This window comes from Oncorhynchus clarkii, chromosome 23, assembly GCF_045791955.1.
Source record: "Oncorhynchus clarkii lewisi isolate Uvic-CL-2024 chromosome 23, UVic_Ocla_1.0, whole genome shotgun sequence".
In the NCBI taxonomy this organism is placed as follows: Eukaryota; Metazoa; Chordata; class Actinopteri; order Salmoniformes; family Salmonidae; genus Oncorhynchus; species Oncorhynchus clarkii.
This window is the reverse complement of record NC_092169.1, coordinates 28,087,860-28,114,900: the sequence shown is the minus strand read 5'-3', so window position 1 is coordinate 28,114,900 and position 27,041 is coordinate 28,087,860. Positions and strand designations below refer to the sequence as shown.

The window sequence follows — 27,041 nt, the reverse complement described above, 5'->3', positions numbered from 1 at the left end:
GCTCAATCTCTTTGTAAATGTCATGTTGGTAGATCTCTGTTCTTCATAGATTTCAGTAGCGCAATCTCTTTGTAAATGCCATGTATGTAGATCCCAGTATTTCACTCTCTCGTTGTGTCTTAACCTCTCTTTTGTTTAAGCACCTCCAAATCACTTTGTCATCTCCTGTGAGTATTGTTGTTGCTTATGGTGTTTGCTGGTGGGAAAAGGGGAAACCAAGACAAGTCGCCCATGGGCATACACTACCCGTAGGTAAACTTTGTTAAAAACACTAGTTAGAACTGGGCGGACCACCCACTGTATTTTTGGTTAGTTAGTTAGCTGTTGTTAAAGTAGGCTAGTCTAGCTTAGGGGTGTTTTTGCATATTTGTTTCTTTCCTTGGGTCCAGCTCAGCCCCTTTTCCTGCTCCCCCCATTACCGTGTGTTTATCAAATAAACCTTGAGTTTGACGGTAAGATTTCAGTTGTCCTGGTTATTACGTTCACACTTACTTTGTCACTATAATTTACATGAGTTATGTTACGGGTCTCATTACCATCCCCCCTAGACTGTCGGGCCAAAAGGGATTCGTAACATAAGTGGAGCCTCATCCGGGATATGTCTTTACTGACACCCATGCCGCTCATGTAGATTGTTGTAGTGGTATAGTTCAGTGTTGAGCGTGATAGCTGAAGTAGCATTAGTGTTTGCTATTTTCGTTGGCTCTTGTGAAGTAGTTTAAGATGGCTACTTTTGATTTGAAATCCTTTTTGGATAACCCTTTGTGGGAGGTTTTTGACAAATGTCGTAGAGTTGATTTAATGACCTTGGCTGACCATTATTCAGTATCGATTCCACAGAATGTAGTTAAGTCGGAGGTTAAAAAGCTGGTGTTAAATGTATTGTTGGAAGAGCAGGTGCTTGTGTTACCGCTGCCTGAGCATACTACCCCTATAGGGGATGTTGCTGCTCCTGTAAGCCCATTGGTGTCTGATAATGAGGGTGAGGCTAAAACACCAGCCACATTGTCCCATTTTGATCCACTCTCCCCACTGTCAAACGGTGATGCCAGAAGGGATGTCCGTTTAGCACAGTTCCAACTAGAGGTGGAAGAGAGCCCAAATTAGGCGAGAGACTCTCCAGTTGGAGATGTGTAAAATTGAGGCAGAAAGAGAACGAGAACGAGAACAGATGACGTTTAAAATGCGCCAGATGGAACTGGAGGTAGAGACAGCAAGGCTAGCCTTCGTTCCTACTGTGCCTGTTAGTGAGTCGTCCTCACCTGCTGTGTCCTCAAACACGTTTGACATTAGTAGGCAGATTGCCTTAGTACCTTTGTTCAGAGAGTCGGAGGTTGACTCCTATTTTTGTGTATTTGAGCGTATAGCCGTAGCATTGAAATGGCCTGAAGAGGTATGGTGTCTATTACTTCAGTGTAAATTAACTGGTAAAGCCCAAGAGGTTTTGTCAGTGCTACCTCTAGAGGACAGTTTGAATTATGAAGTGGTCAAAGCTACGGTTCTTCGTGCCTATGAGCTTGTGCCTGAGGCATACCGACAGAGATTTAGGTCTCATAGAAAGTCTTCTAGTAAGACTTATGTGGAATTTGCTAGAGACAAGGGAAATCTGTTTGATAAATGGCATGCTGCTAGTAAGGTAACTGATTTCAACTCTCTCCGGGAGTTAATCTTGTTGGAAGAGTCTAAAAATTGCTTACCCGAACGCATTGTAGTTTACCTAAACGAACAGAAAGTATCCTCCCTGGCAGAAGCGTCTGTGTTGGCAGACGAGTTTGTGTTGACGCACAAGAGTGTGTTTTCGGCTCAAACTGAGAGTAGAACCACTGAGTTTCCTACCTTTAGCCCTAGTCGGCCAGCAGTAGTATATCAAGCACGCCAGAATGAGCGTTCCTGTTTCTATTGTCAGAAAGTGGGACATATGATTAATGATTGCTTCATGCTTAAACGCAAACAAGGGATGCCTCTTCGTGCCAAGCCGCCAACAGGTGTTGCTCTAATTCGTACGGTTGTGAGGTCTGCAACAAAACAGGTGCCTCAGGGTAACTGTAGTTTGAAAGTCTCAGTCCCCGACCGCAGTTATGAACCATTCATTTCCGATGGGTTTGTGTCCCTAACGAATGACGAAGCGTCTCAGCGTCCGGTTAAAATCCTTTGAGATACTGGTGCGGCGCAGTCGTTTATATTGTCTGATGTGTTGCCCTTATCTGACGATACATACTGTGGTTCCAGTGTGTTAGTGCAGGGTATTGAAATGGGTTTTGTCCCCGTGCCATTGCACTTTGTGAAAGTACACTCTGAGTTAATCAGTGGAATATTCAGAGTGGGGGTACGTCCTATGTTGCCAGTGAAAGGTGTGACCTTTATAATGGGTAACGATATTGCCGGAGGAAAGGTAGTACCCGTATTGGAAGTATTGGATAAAAGTGACCACTCTCTCTCGAATGAGTTGGCACAGAGTTATCCACATGTGTTCCCCGCTTGTGCTGTCACTCGTGCTCAGGCACTACAAGAGGGTGACGTGATAGATTTGTCGAACACTGTTCTGTTCAAAGAGGATGATCAAGAGGATGGATTGTGTGATACCTCTGAGAAATTGATCACCTCTGACAAACAGCCCAGGAAAGAATTAAAGAACGTTGAACTTATTGCTGATGCAATACAGTTACCAGTCACTCGTGAGCAGCTAATTGCTAACCAAAAGGTTGACGACAAACTTGCTAAATGTTTTACTAGTGTTGTCTCATTGGAAGAGGTGAAGAAGAAGAATGTGGCTTACTTCATTGATGGTAATCTCCTCATGCGTAAATGGAAATCCCATGTTGACGCGGGTGGAGATTGGAATGCTGTTTACCAAATAGCGATTCCTACAGCCTTTTGACAAAATGTGTTATCCCTTGCTCATGATCACCAGTGGTCTGGTCATTTAGGAATTACAAAGACGTATGATCGGATCCTTCGACATTTCTTTTGGCCGGGTTTAAAACAAGATGTGGCGCAGTTCTGTGGGACATGCCACTCCTGTCAGATAACAGGAAAACCAAATCAGGTTATTCCTCCCGCTCCTCTTTGCTCTAGAGCTCAATCTCTTTGTAAATGCCATGTTGGTAGATCTCTGTTCTTCATAGATTTCAGTAGCTCAATCTCTTTGTAAATGCCATGTATGTAGATCCCAGTGTTTCACTCTCTCGTTGTGTCTTAACCTGTTGCGACGACCAAACCCGGATCCGGGATTCTATTTATAGACCTAAGCTCATTACCATAACGCAACGTTAACTATTCATGAAAATCGCAAATGAAATGAAATAAATATGCTATCTCTCAAGCTTAGCCTTTTGTTAACAACACTGTCATCTCAGATTTTCAAAATATGCTTTTCAACCATAGGAAAACAATCATTTGTGTAACAGTAGCTAGCTAGCGTAGCATTTAGCGTTAGCATTAGCGTTAGCATTTAGCAGGCAACTATCACAAAAACAAGTAAAGCCTTCAAATAAAATAACTTACCTTTGAAGAACTTCTGATGTTTTCAATTAGGAGACTCAGTTAGATAGCAGATGCTCAGTTTTTCCAAAAAGATTCTTTGTGTATTAGAAATAGCTCCGTTTTGTACATCACATTTGGCTACCAAAAAAAAAAAGAAAATTCAGCCCTCAAAACGCAAACTTTTTTCCAAATTAACTCCATAATATCGACTGAAACATGGCAAACGTGGTTTAGAATCAATCCTCAAGGTGTTTTTCCACATATCTCTTCAATGATATATCCTTCGTGGAAGCCTGGTTTCTCCTTGCTCTCAAATGGAAAAATAATTGCACCTGGCTTTACGCTCCAATTTCGACGCAGGGACACCCGGCGGACACTTGGAAAATGTAGTCTCTTATGGTCAATCTTCCAATGATATGCCTACAAATACGTCACAATGCTGCTAACGCCTTGGGGGAACAACAGAAAGTGTAGGCTCATTCCTTGCGCAATCACAGCCATATAAGGAGACAATGGAAAACAGAGCTTCAGAAATTCTGCTCATTTCCTGGTTGACGCATCATCTTGGTTTCGCCTGTAGAATGAGTTCTGGGGCACTTACAGACAATATCTTTGCAGATTCTGAAACTTCAGAGTGTTTTCTTTCAAAAACAAGAATATGCATAGTCGAGCATCTTTTCGTGACAAAATATCGCGCTTAAAACGGGAACGTTTTTTATCCAAAAATGAAATAGCGCCCCTAGAGATCAAAGAGGTTAACCTCTCTTTTGTTTAAGCACCTCCAAATCACTGTCATCTCCTGTGAGTATTGTTGTTGCTTATGGTGTTTGCTGGTGGGAAAAGGGGAAACCAAGACAAGTCGCCCATGGGCATACACTACCCGTAGGTAAACTTTGTTAAAAACACTAGTTAGAACTGGGCGGACCACCCACTGTATTTTTGGTTAGTTAGTTAGCTGTTGTTAAAGTAGGCTAGTCTAGCTTAGGGGTGTTTTTGCATATTTGTTTCTTTCCTTGGGTCCAGCTCAGCCCCTTTTCCTGCTCCCCCCATTACCGTGTGTTTATCAAATAAACCTTGAGTTTGACGGTAAGATTTCAGTTGTCCTGGTTATTACGTTCACACTTTGTCACTATTATAATTTACATGAGTTATGTTACGGGTCTCATTACCATCCCCCCTAGACTTTCGGGCCAAAAGGGATTCGTAACATAAGTGGAGCCTCATCCGGGATATGTGGGATTCGTAACACTGTGCCAGAACATCCATCAACACCATGTCCCTCTTCCCCAGCCTTTCATCTCACAACCTCATCCTATTAATCATCTCTGCATTGCTAGACTGCACTACCATGTGGAACATAGACCACAGTTACCATGTGGAACATAGACCACTCATCCGAGATCCTCTTCTGTGTATGAAGTAGTTGGTGGGTGAACTAGCTCTCACAAAAGACTGGGAGCCAGTACATGGCTATAGCCCCTTTCTGTGCTGCTTCACTGACCCCTTGTCTCGTTGATCAGATAGATAGACATCAATAGGTCAGGTCACCTACCGTGTTCTAAAGAGCCACTCAACACAGCATGGGGTTGTAGAGTGAGTCACACCTGAATTACACACACACAAAGCCTGCATAAGTGTCTGTACCACACATTCTCCAGCGCCACTGGGTAAGCTTGGTCATGATTTTACATTTGTTTTAAGGCAATAAACCACCACCACCACAAGCATTGTACATATCACCTTTTTCTGTGAAACAGGGTGATATTTTATAGAGTGCAATTCTGCTCATCTGTCTGCTGGTTTAAACACATTTTGATTCAATACAGTGCACCAGACTTTATTAGGAGGAAGAAGAGAACTTAAGTACCCTCCAATCGAAAATAAATATCCCACCTCTCAGATTAGCTTTAAACGCATTTGACAATCTCGTGTGTTTTGCAATCCTTGATCTTTCTCTCAGAAAAAGTAGTATTTTACCGTCGTACTTCATGATGAAAATTATTTCTAAACCGTCTAACCCAGCTACCCCCACTCCGTTGGTATAACTGCTTGCTTATCGTTCCTTTAAAATTCCCTTTCATTCTGTGTCTCATGTGACTATCCTCATCAGTTTCTGATTCCAAGCCCTGTTTTCATTTACTTTTCCCTTTTAATGTGCTGCAATTCCTTCTGTTCCAATAAAACAATTTTGCACTTCAAATAAGCAATGGCATCTTGTGTCATCTGTAGTCAACAATCCAATCCTTCTTCTGTGAGTTTGGCAAAGCAACCTATCATTTCATATGTAGCATCTGTTCTCACCAGGTATAATTTGATGCAGGGAGAAAGGCTTTGTGTACATGCTTTTAGTGCAGACATTTCATTGTCCGTCATTAGTCTTACTGACATGAACGTAATACAAGTTGTGTCTAAATTCTGAAAGCATTATTCATTATTTTCAATCCAGTTCTGCTAAACAGTGGAGTTATTTGGAAAATCAAATATCGATCACTTTCTTTGAAAGAGCATATACACTGTTTTACAAATATCCACAAGGTATTGACAATGGTCAATAATGCATGGCATTGTATATAGGTTTTAGAAAAGCAAAGTCTTGTAGATACAGTATATATAATTTAGATATTCATCTGAAGGACATCTGGGGTTTCACAACAGCAAGGGGAAGTTGAAAATCATTTATCATTGGACAATTCCCAGATTTCCTTCTGACATTTCTTCCTTGCTTACTGAGCTGATTAGTGCAACTCAATTCAATTTGCGCGTTCTCTGTTAATATTGCCACACTTATTTCCTCATGAACACATTTTACAGAGGATTTCTTAAATATATTTTCCTCTAACCCTACCACCCCTCCCCTAATTGGAGTAAACTAATCGACAACCCAACTTGTGCTTCTACTTAGGCTTCTACTTCCAGCTTATACATACCATATGTTGAAGTCGGAAGTTTTCCATACACTTTAGCCAAATACATTTAAACTCAGTTTTCACAATTCCTGACATTTAATCCTAGTAAAAGTTCCCTGTATTAGGTCAGTTAGGATCAGCACTTTATTTTAAGAATGTGAAATGTCAGAATAATAGTGGAGTGATTTTATTTCGGCTTTTATTTCTTTCATCACATTCCCAGTGGGTCAGAAGTTTACATACACTCAATTAGTATTTGGTAGCATTGCCTTTAAATTGTTTAACTTGTGTCAAACATATTGGGTAGCCTTCCACAAGCTTCCCACAATAAGTTGGGTGAATTTTGGCCCATTCCTCCTGACAGAGCTGGTGTAACTGAATCAGGTTTGTAGGCCTCCTTGCTCGCACACGCTTTTTCAGTTCTGCCCATAGATTTTCTCTAGGATTGAGGTTAAGGCCTTGTGATGGCCACTCCAATACCTTGACTTTGTTGTCTTTAAGCCAATTTGCCACAACTTTGGAAGTATGCTTGGGTTCATTGTCCATTTGGAAGACCCATTTGCGACCAAGCTTAAACTTCCTGACTGATGTCTTGAGATGTTGCTTCAATATGTCCACATAATTGTCCTACCTCCATGATGCCATCTATTTTGTGAAGTGCACCAGTCCCTCCTGCAGCATAGAACCCCCACATCATGATGCTGCCACCCCCGTGCTTCACGGTTGGGATGGTGTTCATCGGCTTGCAAGCCTCCCCCTTTTTCCTCCAAACATAACAATGGTCATTATTGCCAAACAGTTCCATTTTTGTTTCATCAGACCAGAGGACATTTCTCCAAAAAGTACGATCTTTGCCCCATGTGCAGTTGCAAACCGTAGTCTGGCTTTTTTATGGTGGTTGTGGAGTAGTGGCTTCTTCCTTGCTGAGCAGCCTTTCAGGTTATGTCGATATAGGACTTGTTTTACTGTAGATATAGATACCTTTGTACCTGTTTCCTGCGTGGTCTGTGTGGTCCCATGGTGTTTAAACTTACTATTACGTACTATTGTTTGTACAGATGGACCTGGTACCTTCAGGCATTTGGAAAATGCTCCCAATGATGAACCAGACTTGTGGAGGTCTTGGCTGATTTCTTTTGATTTTCCCATGATGTCAAGCAAAGAGGCACTGAATTTGAAGGTAGGCCTTGAAATACATCCACAGGTACACCTCCAATTGACTCAAATGATGTCAATTAGCCTATCAGAAGCTTCTAAAGCCATGACATCATTTTCTGGAATTTTCCAAGCTGTTTAAAGGCACAGTCAACTTAGTGTATGTAAACCTGACTCACTGGAATTGTGATTAAGTGAAATAATCTGTCTGTAAACAATTGTTGGAAAAATTATTTCATGCACAAGTAGATGTCCTAACTGACTTGTCAAAACTATAATTTGCTAACAAGAAATTTGTGGAGTGGTTTAAAAAAGAGTTTTAGTGACTCCAATCTGTGTATGTAAACTTCCAACTTCAACTGTATTTTCAGTGTCTCTCTTTATGAAACTGAGGTTACAAAGCAACCATTAAATTCTGTTTTCAGTGTATAAAACGCTCTGTATCAATTTTTCTGTCACTTCATTGCTCAACATATCACACTCACTTCCCTGAGCTAGTGTGTTAAAATTCAGTTAACAAAGTTCAATATCAGATTTTGCCAGGGTGGAGAAAGTTATCAGACCAAATAATATTTGTTTTCAAGTAGTTTGACTAAACCTACCTGGAGTGCCAAATGGCAAGAGTTTGAACATTCGTTCCACTGTAGCTCACTCAAGTGCAGCCAAAGTATTTGAGAGAAAACAACTTATATACCGGGACACAGGTCTGGTGGTTATGTAGTGAATTGCTTTAGACATGATCTCCCTGAATAATCCCACAACAACACTGAGCTGGGGCTTCAGCAAACAGTCCCTGAAACTCAATAGGAGCTGATTAGTGTTGGGGAGAAATAAAGGAACAGTAGAAAGTGAGCTTATGTGGGGTGACAGGGGTGCAAGGGAATGAGCGGGCCCTCCAACACATTACATCAAGCAGGAGTCTCGTCAAGCAGCATTATTTGAAAACAACTGTCTGAGAGGAGCCAAAGCAAGTCAGTTTACTCTAGGATTGTATCAGCAGGCGCTCATACACATTGCAAATCGAGGGAAAAGGGGGAGCAGTACACTGCAGCAGAGGACGTGGGAGAGGTGGCAGTCCGGTCAATTACTCTGGCATTCAGCAAAAAAATTGCGGAAGCCCCAGCGTGTTCTCCCACTGAATATGAGATTGGTGGCGGCGTGACACTGATTCCTCGCCGTGACAGGGGAGAGGATGTATTCAGTGGTGTGCTATGGTTCTGTGGAACAACCTGTCAATCAGTGGAGTTGACTGAGAACCAGGTTACACAAGTGACAAGCATTGGAAAGGGTATTTGTTTGTAGGCTGACTTGGTTTATATACAGTAGGTCAATAATTGCTCATGGTATGAAACATAAGTGAAATGTGCCTCCTGGGTAGGATGGAGGGTTATGTGTGTTCTGAGCTGCAGTATTGTTGAAAATTTAAATTCAAAACATGCTTCAAATGACAATCCACAGCAGTGCCACAAATGGCAAGTTAACAATATATTACTGCAACATTTAGGGTGGAGATATGAAGTGTCCATGATGTTGTGAAAAGTATACTATAGACGTCATACAACAAATATACAGTGGGGCAAAAAAGTATTTAGTCAGCCACCAATTGTGCAAGTTCTCCCACTTAAAAAGGCCTGTAATTTTCATCATAGGTACACTTCAACTATGACAGACAAAATGAGAAGAAAAATCCAGAAAATCACATTGTAGGATTTTTAATGAATTTATTTGCAAATTATGGTGGAAAATAAGTATTTGGTCACCTACAAACAAGCAAGATTTCTGGCTCTCACAGACCTGTAACTTCTTCTTTAAGAGGCTCCTCTGTCCTCCACCTGTATTAATGGCACCTGTTTGAACTTGTTATCAGTATAAAAGACACCTGTCCACAACCTCAGTCACACTCCAAACTCCACTATGGCCAAGACCAAAGAGCTGTCAAAGGACACCAGAAACAAAATTGTAGACCTACACCAGGCTGGGAAGACTGAATCTGCAATAGGTAAGCAGCTTGGTTTTAAAGAAATCAACTGTGGGAGCAATTATTAGGAAATGAAAGACATACAAGACCACTGATAATCTCCCTCGATCTGGTGCTCCACGCAAGATCTCACCCCGTGGGGTCAAACTGATCACAAGAACGGTGAGCAAAAATCTCAGAACCACACAGAGGGACCTAGTGAATGACCTACAGAGAGCTGGGACCAAAGTAACAAAGCCTACCATCAGTAACGCACTACGCCGCCAGGGACTCAAATCCTGCAGTGCCAGACGTGTCCCCCTGCTTAAGCCAGTACATGTCCAGGCCCGTCTGAAGTTTGCTAGAGAGCTTTTGGATGATCCAGAAGAAGATTGGGAGAATGTCATATGGTCAGATGAAACCAAAATATAACTTTTTGGTAAAAACTCAACTCGTCGTGTTTGGAGGACAAAGAATGCTGAGTTGCATCCCAAGAACACCATACCTACTGTGAAGCATGGGGATGGAAAAATCATGCTTTGGGGCTGTTTTTCTGCAAGGGGAACAGGACGACTGATCCGTGTAAAGGAAAGAATGAATGGGGCCATGTATCGTGAGAGTTTGAGTGAAAACCTCCTTCCACCAGCAAGGGCATTGAAGATGAAACGTGGCTGGGTCTTTCAGCATGACAATGATCCCAAACACACCGCCCGGGCAACGAATGAGTGGCTTCGTAAGAAGCATTTCAAGGTCCTGGAGTGGCCTAGCCAGTCTCCAGATCTCAACCCCATAGAAAATCTTTGGAGGGAGTTGAAAGTCCGTGTTGCCCAGCAACAGCCCCAAAACATCACTGTCTAGAGGAGATCTGCATGGAGGAATGGGCCAAAACACCAGCAACAGTGTGTGAAAACCTTGTGAAGACTTACAGAAAATGTTTTGACCTCTGTCATTGCCAACAAAGGGTATATAACAAAGTATTGAGAAACTTTTGTTATTGACCAAATACTTATTTTCCACCATAATTTGCAAATAAATTCATAAAAAATCCTACAATGTGATTTTCTTTCTCATTTTGTCTGTCATAGTTGAAGTGTACCTATGATGAAAATTACAGGCCTCTCTCACCTTTTTAAGTGGGAGAACTTGCACAATTGGTGGCTGACTAAATACTTTTTTGCCCCACTGTACATACTTCCTAAAAAATACCCTACTAATATTGTTCTATTCCAACAGAAGAGTGAAACTTAGTTGGAAAGTCCTATATTATGCAAAGTCTTCTACAAAAGGGCAGATAGCAGTGTAAAAACAGTACTCATTATTGTGAATGCTCATGGCTATATGTTTTTTAAACAGTACAGTATCTCTTTTTGATCTATAAAGAGGAGCCAAATCTGTAATTAACACTGTGTACCTCCACTCTTGCCGCAACACCTGATTTGTAAAATATGGATTAAGCCCCAATTAACTTACTACCACAGACAATTCACCTGAGAAGTCAGTTGGAACTAATCTGAATGTCATTGTACCTTTTTATTTCTAAAGGGTGTAGTATTAGTGAGACTACACAATATGACAATGTTCCCTAAAAAAAATCCTGCACTCAGCAAATTTCAGGTCTGCTGAGCGCAAACTTCCACATTGTAAAAATTCTGTGCAACTTTCAGTGTGTGTTTACTGTGAACACTGAGGCTGTACCCACTTAGTTTTACGAGCAATCGTAATGTAGGCTTACCAGAGTGGCCTACCTTCAAAAACTATGGAGAAAATGCATCCCATAACATTTTAACATGGACATAGAACAGCTATCATTCAGCCTACAGTAGCAACCAATGTGTGGTGTTCAATGTAGACCTACATTCCATTCAAAAACATGCATGGCTTAACATTAACCTGGATATCCACTTGTCCTTCAGACAAGGAGGTGACTAAAAATGGTATATAGAAATTAACAATTTTGTGCTGTTGTAGGAAACAATCATTCCCTCATTGCTGACTAAAAATTATCTATAACTGGGCTAATAACTCACTAACTAACAAAGGATATTAACCAAATGTGCGCAAGTGGCTACATGCAGCTCTCACTTTGATCTCAAAACAAGCATATACTCACGACTGCTCATGCTGTAAATACAGTCCAGTTCAAAGGGAATGGCACAGATCCATATATGGCAATGATCTATTTGCATATAGGCCTACTGCAGCTCTGATTGGTTATGCCGCACCGGTCATTGTAGAGTACTGACTGAGTCATGGGTGTCATTGCAATAGGATCCTACTCCGCTGTATTCTGCCTACAACAAAACCTCTTGCATAGTTTGTTTTGTTTCAGTATGTTGCTTTGAAAGTGGATAATATTGCATTAATTTGCTCACAATTGCCACAGTGAAGGGAAACATTGATAGTGTTAACAGGGAAACTCTAGAAAGTTTAGTGAAGTTCAATCTCGTGCTTCTCTCTGTGGGCTGATATTTATTCTGCGCGGTAGTCTGGGGGTGGGGGCTGCACAGCAGTCTTGGGGCTACTGTGCACCAGTTCGCAGCTTAGAGGGAACATTAAATATGACTGCATATTAAACTTGAAGTGGTCCTTTTTTTATGTTACGTACAGTGCCTTGCGAAAGTATTCGGCCCCCTTGAACTTTGCGACCTTTTGCCACATTTCAGGCTTCAAACATAAAGATATAAAACTGTATTTTTTTGTGAAGAATCAACAACAAGTGGGACACAATCATGAAGTGGAACGACATTTATTGGATATTTCAAACTTTTTTAACAAATCAAAAACGGAAAAATTGGGCGTGCAAAATTATTCAGCCCCCTTAAGTTAATACTTTGTAGCGCCACCTTTTGCTGCGATTACAGCTGTAAGTCGCTTGGGGTATATCTCTATCAGTTTTGCACATCGAGAGACTGAAATTTTTTCCCATTCCTCCTTGCAAAACAGCTCGAGCTCAGTGAGGTTGGATGGAGAGCATTTGTGAACAGCAGTTTTCAGTTCTTTCCACAGATTCTCGATTGGATTCAGGTCTGGACTTTGACTTGGCCATTCTAACACCTGGATATGTTTATTTTTGAACCATTCCATTGTAGATTTTGCTTTATGTTTTGGATCATTGTCTTGTTGGAAGACAAATCTCCGTCCCAGTCTCAGGTCTTTTGCAGACTCCATCAGGTTTTCTTCCAGAATGGTCCTGTATTTGGCTCCATCCATCTTCCCATCAATTTTAACCATCTTCACTGTCCCTGCTGAAGAAAAGCAGGCCCAAACCATGATGCTGCCACCACCATGTTTGACAGTGGGGATGGTGTGTTCAGCTGTGTTGCTTTTATGCCAAACATAACGTTTTGCATTGTTGCCAAAAAGTTCAATTTTGGTTTCATCTGACCAGAGCACCTTCTTCCACATGTTTGGTGTGTCTCCCAGGTGGCTTGTGGCAAACTTTAAACGACACTTTTTATGGATATCTTTAAGAAATGGCTTTCTTCTTGCCACTTCCATAAAGGCCAGATTTGTGCAATATACGACTGATTGTTGTCCTATGGACAGAGTCTCCCACCTCAGCTGTAGATCTCTGCAGTTCATCCAGAGTGATCGTGGGCCTCTTGGCTGCATCTCTGATCAGTCTTCTCCTTGTATGAGCTGAAAGTTTAGAGGGACGGCCAGGTCTTGGTAGATTTGCAGTGGTCTGATACTCCTTCCATTTCAATATTATCGCTTGCACAGTGCTCCTTGGGATGTTTAAAGCTTGGGAAATCTTTTTGTATCCAAATCCGGCTTTAAACTTCTTCACAACAGTATCTCGGACCTGCCTGGTGTGTTCCTTGTTCTTCATGATGCTCTCTGCACTTTTAACGGACCTCTGAGACTATCACAGTGCAGGTGCATTTATACGGAGACTTGATTACACACAGGTGGATTGTATTTATCATCATTAGTTATTTAGGTCAACATTGGATCATTCAGAGATCCTCACTGAACTTCTGGAGAGAGTTTGCTGCACTGAAAGTAAAGGGGCAAAAGGTCGCAAAGTTCAAGGGGGCCGAATACTTTCGCAAGGCACTGTAAATCATTCTCTAATTTTCCAGCACTTACAGTTCGCATTTGTCACAAACCCACCATTGTATTGAACAACGAGTGCATGTAAACATCAGCTATTTAACATGACTTTTCCAGGTGACACAAAAAACCAAGTAACTCTCTTAAAAAAAACTAAATACTATAAAAGAATATGGCACTGCTTGATACTGTCAGGTTGGTCTTTTGGCTGCCATTACCAAGGGAATCAAATAATTTGTTTCTGTTAACAATTGACTTAACCTGTCTAGGACTGGGGTTCCGCTAGCGGAAAGTTCGTCGGACGAAAAGTTCAAAAAGTCCCGTTACAGCCCGTAGAAACATGCCAACCTAAGTATGGAATCAATCTTTAGGATGTTTTTAACATAAAACTTCATTAATGTTCCAACCGGACAATTCCTTTGTCTGTACAAATGAAGTGGAACGTAGCTACCTTTCACGTGAGCGTGCCAGACCAAGACTGTGGCACTCTGCCAGACCACTCACTCAAAGATCTCTTATGAGCCCCTCCTTTAGAGTAGGATCTTCAAAACAGGTTCTAAATACTGTTGACATCTAGTGGAAGCCTTGGGAAGTGAAACATACCTAATATCACCCTGTGTCTATCCAAATGTACTAATTATATGCATATTCTAGCTTTTACGGCTGAGTAGCAGCCATAAAAAAGTTAACAGCAGAACTAGTGAATTTAGGGCTTTTGGGCTTTCAATCTTCATGCAAGTCTAGAGGCAAAGACTGCACTGCAAATAGTCACAAACCTATTTGGAATATCAGAGTAAATCTACTCCATAGGAATTGAAACAAACTTATTTTACAGCTTGTGTTTTATGATAGTCAATACGAATGCCCTGGCTGACACTTCTCATCTAGATACAGAAAATGAATTCAATAAAGTGGACCATTTCTTTGCAATTGAAGAGTAAGCCAAGCAATTATGAAATTGCAATAAGCCTGGGAGGCAGTGGGCAGTCCAGAATAATTAATTTAGTTTGGTTAAAAGGCCAAGGGGTAGACAGAAATCCTAGTCTGCGATGAAAGTCTGTGCAATGCTATCAATCACACAGGACAATTAAGATACTCTACAGTAAGTCGTCTCCTCTCCAACATTCAGATATAATTTACAAACAAAGTGTTTGTGTTTAGTGAGTCAGCCAGATCAGATGCAGTAGGGATGACCAGGGATTTTCTCTTTAAGTGCATGACTTGGACAGTTTTCCTGTCCTGCTAAGCATTCAAAATGTAATGAGTACTTTTGGATGTTGGGGAAAATGTATGGAGTAAAAAGTACATTATTTTCTAAAGGAATGTAGTAAAAGTCGTCAAAAATATAAATGGTAAAGTACAGACACCCCCAAAAACAACTTAAGTAGTACTTGACATTATTTTTCCTTAAGTACTTTACACCACCGATCTTAAACAGGTTTGGGTTCAAGATGGTTACTACACAGACTAATTTTACTATCGCCAATTTCAGTTAGAGGTAAGCAAGATCGTCAAGTTATTCACCTCAAATCTATTATTATTATAAATATTTTATGAATCACACTGAGGTCATGGCGAAATTAATAATGAAATGCTCTACTCTACAGTATGATAACAAATTAATAATGTTCACCTATTTTCTATCAAAGTAAAAACGTTTTATGTGATCCTGTATGGCTCAGTTGAGCATGGCGCTTGCAATGCCAGTATTGTGGGTTTGGTTTCCGACACCCATACAATGCAATACACACTGAGTCTACAAAACAGCTCTTTCCATGACAGACTGGCCAGGTGAATTAAGGTGAAAGCTATGATCCCTTAATAACATGGATTGTGTATGTGTGCCATTCAGAGGGTGAATGGGCAAGACAGCAGATTTGTCACGCCCTGGCCATATTTTGGTTAGGCAAGGGTGTGACTAGGGTGGGCATTCTATGTTCTTTATTTCTATGTTTTGTGTTTCTATATTTTGGCCGGGTATGGTTCTCAATCACGGACAGCTGTCTATCGTTGTCTCTGATTGGGAATCATACTTAGGCAGCATGTTTTGTCACCTTAGGTTGTGGGGTGTTTTTTTGCTAGCTCTGCGTAGCCTACGGAACTTGACGTTCGCTGTTCTTTTGTTTTGTTTGGTGTTCGGATTTAATAAAGAATCATGAACACGTACCACGCTGCACCTTGGTCCACTTCTTCCGACAAGCGTTACAGAACAACCCACCAACAAAGGACCAAGCAGCGTGGTATGGAGGAGCAGAGGATTCAGGACTAATGGACACGGGAGGAGATATTGGACGGACATGGACCCTGGAGACAGGCTGGGGAATATCGCCGCCCGAAGGAAGAGCTGGAGGCAGCTTAAGCTGAGAGGCGGCGATATGAGGCAAGGCAGCGCAGCAGGCACGAGAGGCAATCACCCCCCCCCCCCAAAAAAAAAATGCGAGGAGGCACACAGGGAGGTTGGCGGAGTCAGGCGATAGACCTGAGCCAACCCCCTGTGCTTACCGGAAGCAGTGTGGTACTGGTCAGGCACCGTGTTATGCGGTGAAGCGCACAGTGTTTCCAGTGCACACTCATAGTCCAGAGCGCTATATGCCAGCCCCCCGCAAGTGCCATGCGAGAGTGGGCATCCAGCCATGGCCGATTGTGCCAGCTCAGCGCGTTTGGTCTCCGGTGCGCCGTTTCGGCCCAGGGTATCCTGCCACGGCTGTGGGGAATTGTGTCTGCGGGGCGCTGGGAGGGTTCAGTTCGCCCTATGCCTGCGCTCCGCCCGTGCGAAAGTGGACATTGAGCCTAATGTAGAGGTGCGAGAGTGGTAAGCACCAGATCTCCAGGGCTCCCCCACAGCCCGGTTCGACCTGTGCCTGCACTCTGGAGGGGCCGAGCTAAAGTGGGCATTTAGCCTGGAGGAGTGGTGCCAAGGCTGTGCACCAGAGCTCCAGTGCTCCCCACAGCCCGGTTCATCAGGTGCCTCCTCCACGCACCAGGCCTCATGTAGGTCTCTCCAGCCTGGTGGGCCCTGTGGCAGGCCCACGTACCAGGCTGCCTCTGCGTCTCCTCCCTCCAGAGTCACCCTCCTGTCCGGAGCTGCCAGAGTCGCCCTCCTGTCCGGAGCTGCCAGAGTCGCCCTCCTGTCCGGAGCTGCCAGAGTCGCCCTCCTGTCCGAGGCCCGCTGCCAGAGTCGCCCTCCTGTCCGAGGCCCGCTGCCAGAGTCGCCCTCCTGTCCGAGGCCCGCTGCCAGAGTCGCCCTCCTGTCCGAGGCCCGCTGCCTGTCCGAGGCCCGCGGCCGTAAAGGAGGCCCTCCCGGGGGGGGGTACTGTCACGCCCTGGCCATAGAGGATTTTATTCTCTATTTTGGTTAGGCCAGGGTGTGACTAGGGTGGGCATTCTATGCTCTTTATTTCTATGTTTTGTGTTTCTATGATTTTGCTGGGTATGGTTCTCAAACAGGGACAGCTGTATATTGTTGTCTCTGATTGGGAATCATACTTAGACAGCATGTTTTGCCACGTTAGGTTGTGGGATGTTGTTTTTTGTTTGCTCTGCATAGCCTTTTTTGTTAGCTCCCACTAAGTGCAAAACAGATGGGATGGCGTATCGCTGCAGAATGCTATTGTAGCCATGCTGGTTAAGTGTGCCTTGAAATTCATGATGAAATTCAGATCAGGCCAGGTGACTACGTCACAAATGGTTTAGATTCTACAAGATTAGATCAGTACACGGATGGTAAGCCAGACGTGTAAAATGGTTAGACTTTACATTAGACCAGCGTGACCGAAAGCGTGTGCTGAAAGGTACGAATTGGTAGAGAAAGTCTGAAACTCTCTCGAAGAAGACTACACAGGAACATTCATTCTGCAGCTGTTTAAGCACTTTAGTCTAAGAAACTTGACCGAAGATGAGATGCCAAAGAACAATTTACTCTCACCACTATAGATACCTCTATTCTAATGAACAGATCCCGCTGAACAATGCGCGGTAGATCTCTGGAAGATCCGTTCTAGCAGACACTCCGAAACCAAGAAGCTACGACTACAAAGGACATGGTGACATCTGGTGGACAACGAGACTTACACAAAAAGAGACTTTCTGATGAACAACTCTCCACAGACTGATCAAGTGATTTCAACAGAGCTAGACGACAAAGGCATACAATCGTAAATATGTACATTGCATTTCAAATTCCGGATGAGCGGTTGTTGGGGTGCTAAATATCCATATTTACGATGAACGTATTATTCAACTGTATGTACGATAGGTGAATTCCTTTGTCTCTTCTTCTCCTGCTCTGTCTTACATGCCACTCCCTTATCATTGTGTAACACGCTGTCATATCGGGTTAGTCCACTAGGGACTTTTCATTGCATTATGTAGTAATCAATGTGTAATCTATCCTGTTTGTGTGTTTTGTATTTCTGTGTGATTATTTAGTTAGTAAAATAATTTAATTTGTAATAATTTATGCTAGGGTTTGTGCAGATATCCAAGAAATTTGCGACATTCAGAATGAGACTGATAAAATAACAATTAATAAATAATTGATGGATGATATCAATTGATATGATATCGAGATTCTGATATTTTGAGTTAACCTCTCTGGGGTAGGCGGGAAGCTTGCGTCCCACATGGCCAATAGCCAGGGAAAAGAGCGCCAAATTCAAATACATTTCTATAACAATCAAACTTTCATTAAATTACACATGCAAGATAGCAAGTTAAAGCTACACTCGTTGTGAATCCAGCCAACATGTCAGATTTCAAAAAGGCTTTTCGGCAAAAGCATAAGATGCTATTATCTGATGATAGCACAACAGTAAACAATGAATAGCATATTTCAACTCTGCAGGCGCGACACAAAACACAGAAATAAAATATAAATCATGCCTTACCTTTGACAAGCTTCTTTTGTTGGCACTCCTATATGTCCCATAAACATCACAAATGGTCCTTTTGTTCGATTAATTCCGACGATATATATCCAAAATGTCCATTTATTTGGAGCGTTTGATCCAGAAAAACACTGCTTCCAACTTCCACTTCAAAATGTCTCTCAATTACCTGTAAACTTTGCCAAAACATTTCAAACTACTTTTGTAATAGGTATTTCTAAACTTATATAATCGATCAAATTGAAGACGGGATGATCTGTGTTCAATACAGGAGCAAAACAAACTGACGCTACTTTTCTGGTTACGCGCCTCTATCAAAAGGTACACATGAAGTGACGTTCGTTCTGAGCTATGGTACTTCTTCATTACACAAAGGAAAAACCTCAACCAAACTGGTGACATCTAGTGGAAGCGGAAGGAACTGCAGGATTCCCCATGAAAACATATTGAAAACAGTGACCTCAAAAAAAAAATCTGAATGGTTTATCCTCTGGGTTTCGTCTGCTAAATAAGTTCTATTATACTCACAGACATGACTCAAACAGTTTTAGAAACTTCAGAGTCTTTTCTATCCAATACTAAGAATAATATGCATATATTAGGATCTGGGACAGAGTAGGCGAAGTTAAGTTTGGGCACGCTATTTATCCAAAAGTGAAAATGCTGCCCCCTACCCCAAACAGGATAATTCGGGAAACGGTAACTTGTTAAATTAACTTTTCCCGTGGTGCCCCGGATTATTACTTAAATAGTTTTTATATGATTTATTTAATCGCGTAATAATTGAACGTGGTATGTAATTATTCGATAAATAGCCGTCATCGCATTAATGATAGTATCGACATGACACATCCAGGAATACTACTTTCTTGAAGGTAATCCTTCGTTAGCCCCACCGCCTAGGACATTGTATCTAATCCCAGAGGCCATTCCAAAACATTGCCACAGAAGAGGTAGACGGAGCGGCCTCCTAGTCAGACTTCAAAGGTGTGCACACCACCAACCGCTTCTGAGTATATTACTCGCCAATGTCCAGTCTCCAGACAACAAGGTAGACGAAATTAGGGAAAAGTTTGCTTTCCAGAGAGACATCAGAGATTGTAACATTCTTTGTTTCATGGAAACATGGATCTCTCAGGATATATTGTCGGAGTCGGTACAGCCACCGGGATTCTTCATGCGTCGCGCCAACAGAGATAAACACTTCTCTGGGAAGAAGAAGGGTGGGGAGGTTGTTACGGGGGGTGTAACGACTCATGGGGTAATCGTAACAACATACAGGAACTCAAGTCCTTTAGTTCACCTGACCTAGAAGTCCTTACAATAAAATCCCCACCATATTATCTCCCAAGACAATTCTCATCGGTAATTGTCACTGCTGTGTATACGCCCCCTCAGGCTAATACCACGACAGCCCTCAATCCAGAAGGCGAGTACATGTGCATCAAAGCTGGAACCGAAAGATAGAAGCTGTGTTTCAATCTCAAGGCCATCAGACTGTTAAACAGCCATCACTAACACAGAGAGGCTGCTGCCTACATAGACTTGAAATTATTGGCCACTTTAATAAATAGATCACTAGTCACTTTAATAATGGCACTTTAATAATGTTTACATATCTTACCTTAGTCATCTCATATGTATATTCTGTGTTTTATACCATCTATTACATCTTGCCTATGCTGCTTGGCCATCGCTCATGCATATACATATTCTTATTCCATAACTTTAGATTTGCGTGTATTAGGTAGTTGTTGTGGAACTGTTAGATTACTTGTTAGATATTACTGCACTGTCGGAACTAGAAGCACAAGCATTTCACTACACTCGCATTAGGATCTGCTAACCATGTGCATGTGACCAATAACAAGTTATTTGATTTGCTCGTGTTTATTGGCCCAAGCAAGTCTCCTATTATTGGTGCCTTTTAATATTAGTTTCTTTGCAGCAATTCGACCATGAAGGCCTCAAATCAACCGTTAAGAGGCCTTTCTCCTCTGAACAGTTGATGTTGAGATATGTCTGAAGCATTTATATGGGCTGCAATTTCTGAGGCTGGTAACTCTAATGAACTTATCCTCTGCAGCCGAGGTAACTCTGGGTCTTCCTTTCCTGCGGCGGTCTTCATGAGAGCCAGTTTCATCATAGCGATTGATGGTTTTTATGACTGCACTTGAAGAAACTTTAAAAGTTCTTAATTTTCTGGATTGACTGACCTTCATGTCTTAAAATAATGAACTGTCATTTCTCTTTGCTTATTTGAGCTGTTCTTGCCCTGATATGGACTTGGTCTTAGCCTTATTTGGTAAATCTTCTGTATACCACCCCTACCTTGTCACAACACAACTGATTGGCTCAAACTCATTAAGAAGGAAAGAAATACCACAAATTAACTTTTAACAAGGCACACCTGTTAATTGAAATGCATTCCAGGGGACTCTTCATGAGGCTGGTTGAGAGAATGCCAAGCGTGCAAATCAAATTGTATGTGCCACATGCGCTGAATACAACAGGTGTAGGTAGACCTTACAGTGAAATGCTAACTTACAAGCCCTTAACCAACCATGTAGTTAACACTTATTTTTCTTATCTATTTTGTACTTAAGTAGAAAATAAACAAATTAAAGAGCAGCAGTAAAATAACAGTAGCGAGGCTATATACAAGGGGTACTGGTACAGAGTCCATGTGAGGGTTATTCAAGGTAATTGAGGTAATAAGAACATGTATGTAGAGTTAAAGTGACTATGCATAGATAACAAACAGAGAGTAGCAGCAGCATAAAAGAGGGGGAGGGGAAATGCAAAGAGTCTGGGTAACCATTTGTCTTGCTGTTCAGGAGTCTTATGGCTTGGGGGTATAAGCTGTCATCAAGGCAAAGGGTGGCGGCTACTTTGAAGAATCTCAAATATAAAATGTTTTTTTGGTTACTACATGATTCCATATGTGTTATTTCATGTCTTCACTTTTATTCTACAATGTAGAAAATAGTAAAAATAAAGAAACCCTGGAATGAGAAGGTGTGTTTTGACTGGTACTGTATATGTAGTATGTATTGTTTACATAGTGTTTTACCCACTTCATATGTACATTTATAATATAGTTTAGTTAATTAAGGATCATCCAAAATAACTACTGCTGTATACATATTTTCTGTCCATATTGTCCATACACATCATTAATCAACCCTGCAAACTGCCCTGTCTGGAACTGAGACGAATAACAGCGTAACCAACCTTGCTACCATGACATAGATCAAAGCCGTGCGGGAGTACCGTTGAGGACAGTGGTGTGTCTCTATCACAGGGGAAGGATCTTTTTAAATGAACAAAAATAAACTCAGCAAAAAAGAAAAGTCCCCTTTTCAGGACTCTGTCTTTCAAAGATAATTAGTAAAATCCAAATTACTTCACAGATCTTCATTGTAAAGGGTTTAAACACTGTATCAAATCAAATCTTATTTGTCACATACACAGGGTTAGCAGATGTTCATGCGAGTGTAGTGAAATGCTTGTGCTTCTAGTTCCGACAATACAGTAATAACCAACGAGTAATCTAACCTAACAATTTCACAACAGCTACCTTATACACACAAGTGTAAAGGGAAGAAGAATATGTACATAAAGATATATGAATGAGTGATGGTACATAACGGCATAGGCAAGATGCAGTAGATGGTATGGAGTACAGTATATACATATGAGATGAGTAATGTAGGGTATGTAAACATATTAACCTGGTGTCCTGCAGGGCAGTTCTCTAGGTCCTCTGTTCTATTTTTACCAATGACCTGCCACGGGCATTAAACCTGCCACGGGCATTAAACAAAGAATGTGTGTCCATGTATGCTGATGATTTAATTGTATACGTATCAGCAACAAAAGCTAATGAAGTTACTGAAACCCTTAACAGAGAGTTGCAGTCTATTTTGGAATGGGTGGCCAGTAATAAACTGGTCCTGAACACCTCTATAAATAAGAGCATTGTATTTGGTACAAATCCTTCCCTAAGTTCTAAACTTCAGCTGAATCTGGTAATGAATGGTGTGTCTTTTGAACAAGTTGAGGAGAGTAAATTACTTGGTGTTACCTTAGATTATAAACAGTCATGGTCGAAACATATAGATTCAATGGTTGTAAAGATGGGGAGAGGTATGTTCTTAATAAAGAGATGCTCTGCTTTTTTGACACCACACTCCACAAAGCAAGTCCTGCAGGCTCTAGTTTTATCGTATCTTGATTATTGTCCAGTCATCTGGTCAAGTGCTGCAAAGAAAGACCTAGTTAAGATGCAGCTGGCCCAGAACAGAGCGGCACGTCTTGCTCTTTTTTGTAATCAGAGGGCTAATATAAATACTATGTATGCCAGTCTCTCTTGGCTAAGAGGAAAGACTGACTGTGTCACTTCTTGTTTTTATAAGAAACATGAATGTTGTAAATTACAAATTATTTGCATAGTCAATTTACACACAGCACTGACACACACACCCCAACATACATGTCACCAGGGGTCTTTTCACAGACCTCAGGTCCAGAACAAATCCAAGGAAATGTACAGTATTATACAGAGCCATGAGTGCATGTAACTCCCTTCCACCTTGTATAGTGCTAGTGAACAGCAAACCTAGTTAAAAAAAAACTAATGCAACACCTCACGGCACAACGCCTCTCCCGCATGTGACCTACTTGTGTGTATGTACTGACATGTATGTGTAACTGATAGATGCGCACACACACACTACATGTAAATATTTTTAAACGTATGTAAATTGTATTTTGTCTGTAATGTCTTTTTCGGTATGTTGAACCCCAGTAAGACTAGCTGTCGCCGTTGTCATCTGTCACGCCCTGACCTTAGAGAGCTTTTTATGTCTCTATTTTGGTTTGGTCAGGGTGTGATTTGGGTGGGCATTCTATGTTCTATTTTCTATTTCTTTGTTTTGGCTAGGTATGGTTCTCAATCAGGGACAGTTGTCTATCGTTGTCTTTGATTGAGAATCATACTTAGGCAGCCTTTTAAATTTTGTGTTTGTGGGAAGTTGACTTTGTTAGTGGCACTGTAGCCCTCTTAAGCTTCACAGTCGTTTTTGTATTGTTTATTGTTTTGTTGGTGACATTAGATATAAAGTAATGTAAGCTCACCACGCTGCGCTTTGGTCCACTTATTCCTCCACCGAAGACTGCCGTGACATCATCAGCTAATGGGGATCCTAATAAATCAAATATACTTATACATAGATATTTATATTCCGGACTGACATTGCTTGTTCTGATATTTCTTAATTTTTTATATTTTCTGTATGTATGTATGTATGTATATATATATACACATACATACATACAGTGGGGCAAAAAAGTATTTAGTCAGCCGCCAATTGTGCAAGTTCTCCCACTTAAGATGAGAGAAGCCTGTAATTTTCATCATAGGTACACTTCAACTATGACAGACAAAATGAGAAAAAAAATCACATTGTAGGATTTTTTATGAATTTATTTGCAAATTATGGTGGAAAATAAGTATTTGGTCACCTACAAACAAGCAAGATTTCTGGCTCTCACAGACCTGTAACTTCTTCTTTAAGAGGCTCCTCTGTCCTCCACTCGTTACCTGTATTAATGGCACCTGTTTGAATTTGTTATCAGTATAAAAGACCTGTCCACAACCTCAAACAGTCACACTCCAAACTCCACTATGGCCAAGACCAAAGAGCTGTCAAAGGACACCAGAAACAAAATTGTAGACCTGCACCAGGCTGGGAAGACTGAATCTGCAATAGGTAAGCAGCTTGGTTTGAAGAAATCAACTGTGGGAGCAATTATTAGGAAATGGAAGACATACAAGACCACTGATAATCTCCCTCGATCTGGGGCTCCACGCAAGATCTCACCCCGTGGGGTCAAAATGATCACAAGAACGGTGAGCAAAAATCCCAGAACCACACGGAGGGACCTAGTGAATGACCTGCAGAAAGCTGGGACCAAAGTAACAAAGCCTACCATCAGTAACCCACTACGCCGCCAGGGACTCAAATCCTGCAGTGCCAGACGTGTCTCCCTGCTTAACTTCTTCAATATAGGGGGCGTTCTTTTAATTTTGGGAGGAAAAGCGTTCCCGTTTTAAACAAGATATTTTGTCACGAAAAGATGCTCGACTATGCATATAATTTGGAAAGAAAACACTCTGACGTTTCCAAAACTGCAAAGATATTGTCTGTGAGTGCCACAGAACTGATGTTACAGGCGAAACCCAGATAAAAATCCAATCAGGAAGTGCCGCATTTTTTGAAACCGCCTCATTCCAATGACTCCTTTATATGGCTGTGGAGGAGCTAGGAGTCAGCTTACGTTTTCCACGTTTTCCCCAAGGTGTCTACAGCATTGTGACGTATTTGTAGGCATATCATTGGAAGATTGACCATAAGAGACTACATCTACCAGGTGGTCGCTTGGTGTCCTCCGTTGCAATTATTGCGTAATCTCCGGCTGCAGTATTTTTCCATTTGTTTCTGATGAAGCCAGCTGCCACCACTGATAGATTATCGAATAGATATGTGAAAAACACCTTGAGGATTGATTCTAAACAACGTTTGCCATGTTTCTGTCGATATTATGGAGCTAATTTGGAAAAAAGTTAGGCGTTGTAAGTGACTGCATTTTCCGGTATTTTTCTTAGCCAAACGTGATGAACAAAACGGAGCTATTTCGTCTACACAAATAATCTTTTTGGAAAAAATGAACATTTGCTATCTAACTAAGAGTCTCGTCATTGAAAACATCCGAAGTTCTTCAAAGGTAAATTATTTTATTTGAATGCTTTTCTTGTTTTTGTGAATATGTTGCCTGCTGAATGCTAGGCTTAATGCTATGCTAGGCTATCAATACTCTTACACAAATGCTTGTGTAGCTTTGGTTGAAAAGCATATTTTGAAGATGACAATGTTGTTAACAAAAGGCTAAGCTTGTGTTTCAATATATTTATTTAATTTCATTTGCGATTTTCATGAATAGGAAACGTTGCGTTATGGTAATGAGCTTGAGGCTATGATTACGCTCCCGGATACGGGATTGCTCGTCGCTAGAGGTTAAGCCAGTACATGTCCAGGCCCGTCTGAAGTTTGCTAGAGAGCATTTGGATGATCCAGAAGAAGATTGGGAGAATGTCATATGGTCAGATGAAACCAAAATATAACTTTTTGGTAAAAACTCAACTCGTCGTGTTTGGAGGACAAAGAATGCTGAGTTGCATCCAAAGAACACCATACCTAATGTGAAACATGGGGGTGAAAACATTCTTTGGGGCTGTTTTTCTGCAAAGGGACCAGAAAAACTGATCCGTGTAAAGGAAAGAATGAATGGGGCCATGTATCGTGAGATTTTGAGTGAAAACCTCTTTCCATCAGCAAGGGCATTGAAGATGAAACGTGGCTGGGTCTTTCAGCATGACAATGATCCCAAACACACCGCCCGGGCAATGAAGGAGTGGCTTCGTAAGAAGCATTTCAAGGTCCTGGAGTGGCCTAGCCAGTCTCCAGATCTCAACCCCATAGAAAATCTTTGGAGGGAGTTGAAAGTCTGTGTTGCCCAGCAACAGCCCCAAAACATCACTGCTCTAGAGGAGATCTGCATGGAGGAATGGGCCAAAATACCAGCAACAGTGTGTAAAAACCTTGTGAAGACTTACAGAAAACGTTTGACCTCTGTCATTGCAGAGTATTGAGAAACTTTTGTTATTGACCAAATACTTATTTTCCACCATAATTTGCAAATAAATTCATAGAAATTCCTACAATGTGATTTTCTGGATTTTTTTCCCCTCATTTTGTCTGTCATAGTTGAAGTGTACCTATGTTGAAAATTACAGGCCTCTCTCATCTTTTTAAGTGGGAGAACTTGCACAATTGGTGGCTGACTAAATACTTTTTTGCCCCACTGTTTTTTGCCCCACTGTATATACAGTATGTACAGTGTGTATGTATATATATATTGTGTATTGTTAAGTATTACTGCAACGTTAGAGCTAGGAACATGAGCATTTCGCTGCACCTGCGATAAAATCTGTAATGCGATCAATAGCATTTGATTTGGTTATGCACGCTTGACCATAAATCGCTTTGTATTAGTCTGTTAAAAGGCTTATTATTATTATTATTATTATTATTATTATTATTATATATATTAAAATGTGTTGTGGGACAGGGGGATCTTTAGTTTTACAAGTACTACAAAGAAATACTGACCAAAGCTGAATATTTCCTTCAAAATAAATAAATGTAAAAAAAAACAGCTGTCTGCACAACATCTATCTTGAATCTTGTTTATTTTTTTCCAAATACTCTCTCAGCTTGGAACCAAAGACAATAAAGCAACACAATCATTCTGTCCCTTTTTTTCTCTCAAGCTCACATCCTTTCATAGAGAGCTCTATATTGATTAAAATATCCAAGACAGCCATATTAAGCTCCAGGGCTTTTGCCACTTGTCCATTTTCGTTTTCTCTGTGTTAATGTTTAAAATCCCCTTCCCTGTTGAAGATAACATCCATTACCCCTTTGAAAGGGGGGGATGTGTTTCCCTCTTCTTCATGCCTTCTTGAACCTGATT

At 41.3% G+C, this 27,041-nt stretch overlaps 1 protein-coding gene across 1 annotated transcript in view; it reads right to left on the bottom strand.

The window, feature by feature from the left end:
• Window positions 1-27,041, bottom strand: part of LOC139381109 (CUB and sushi domain-containing protein 1-like) — a 528,754-nt gene that overhangs the window by 476,727 nt on the left and 24,986 nt on the right. The window lies entirely within an intron of this gene.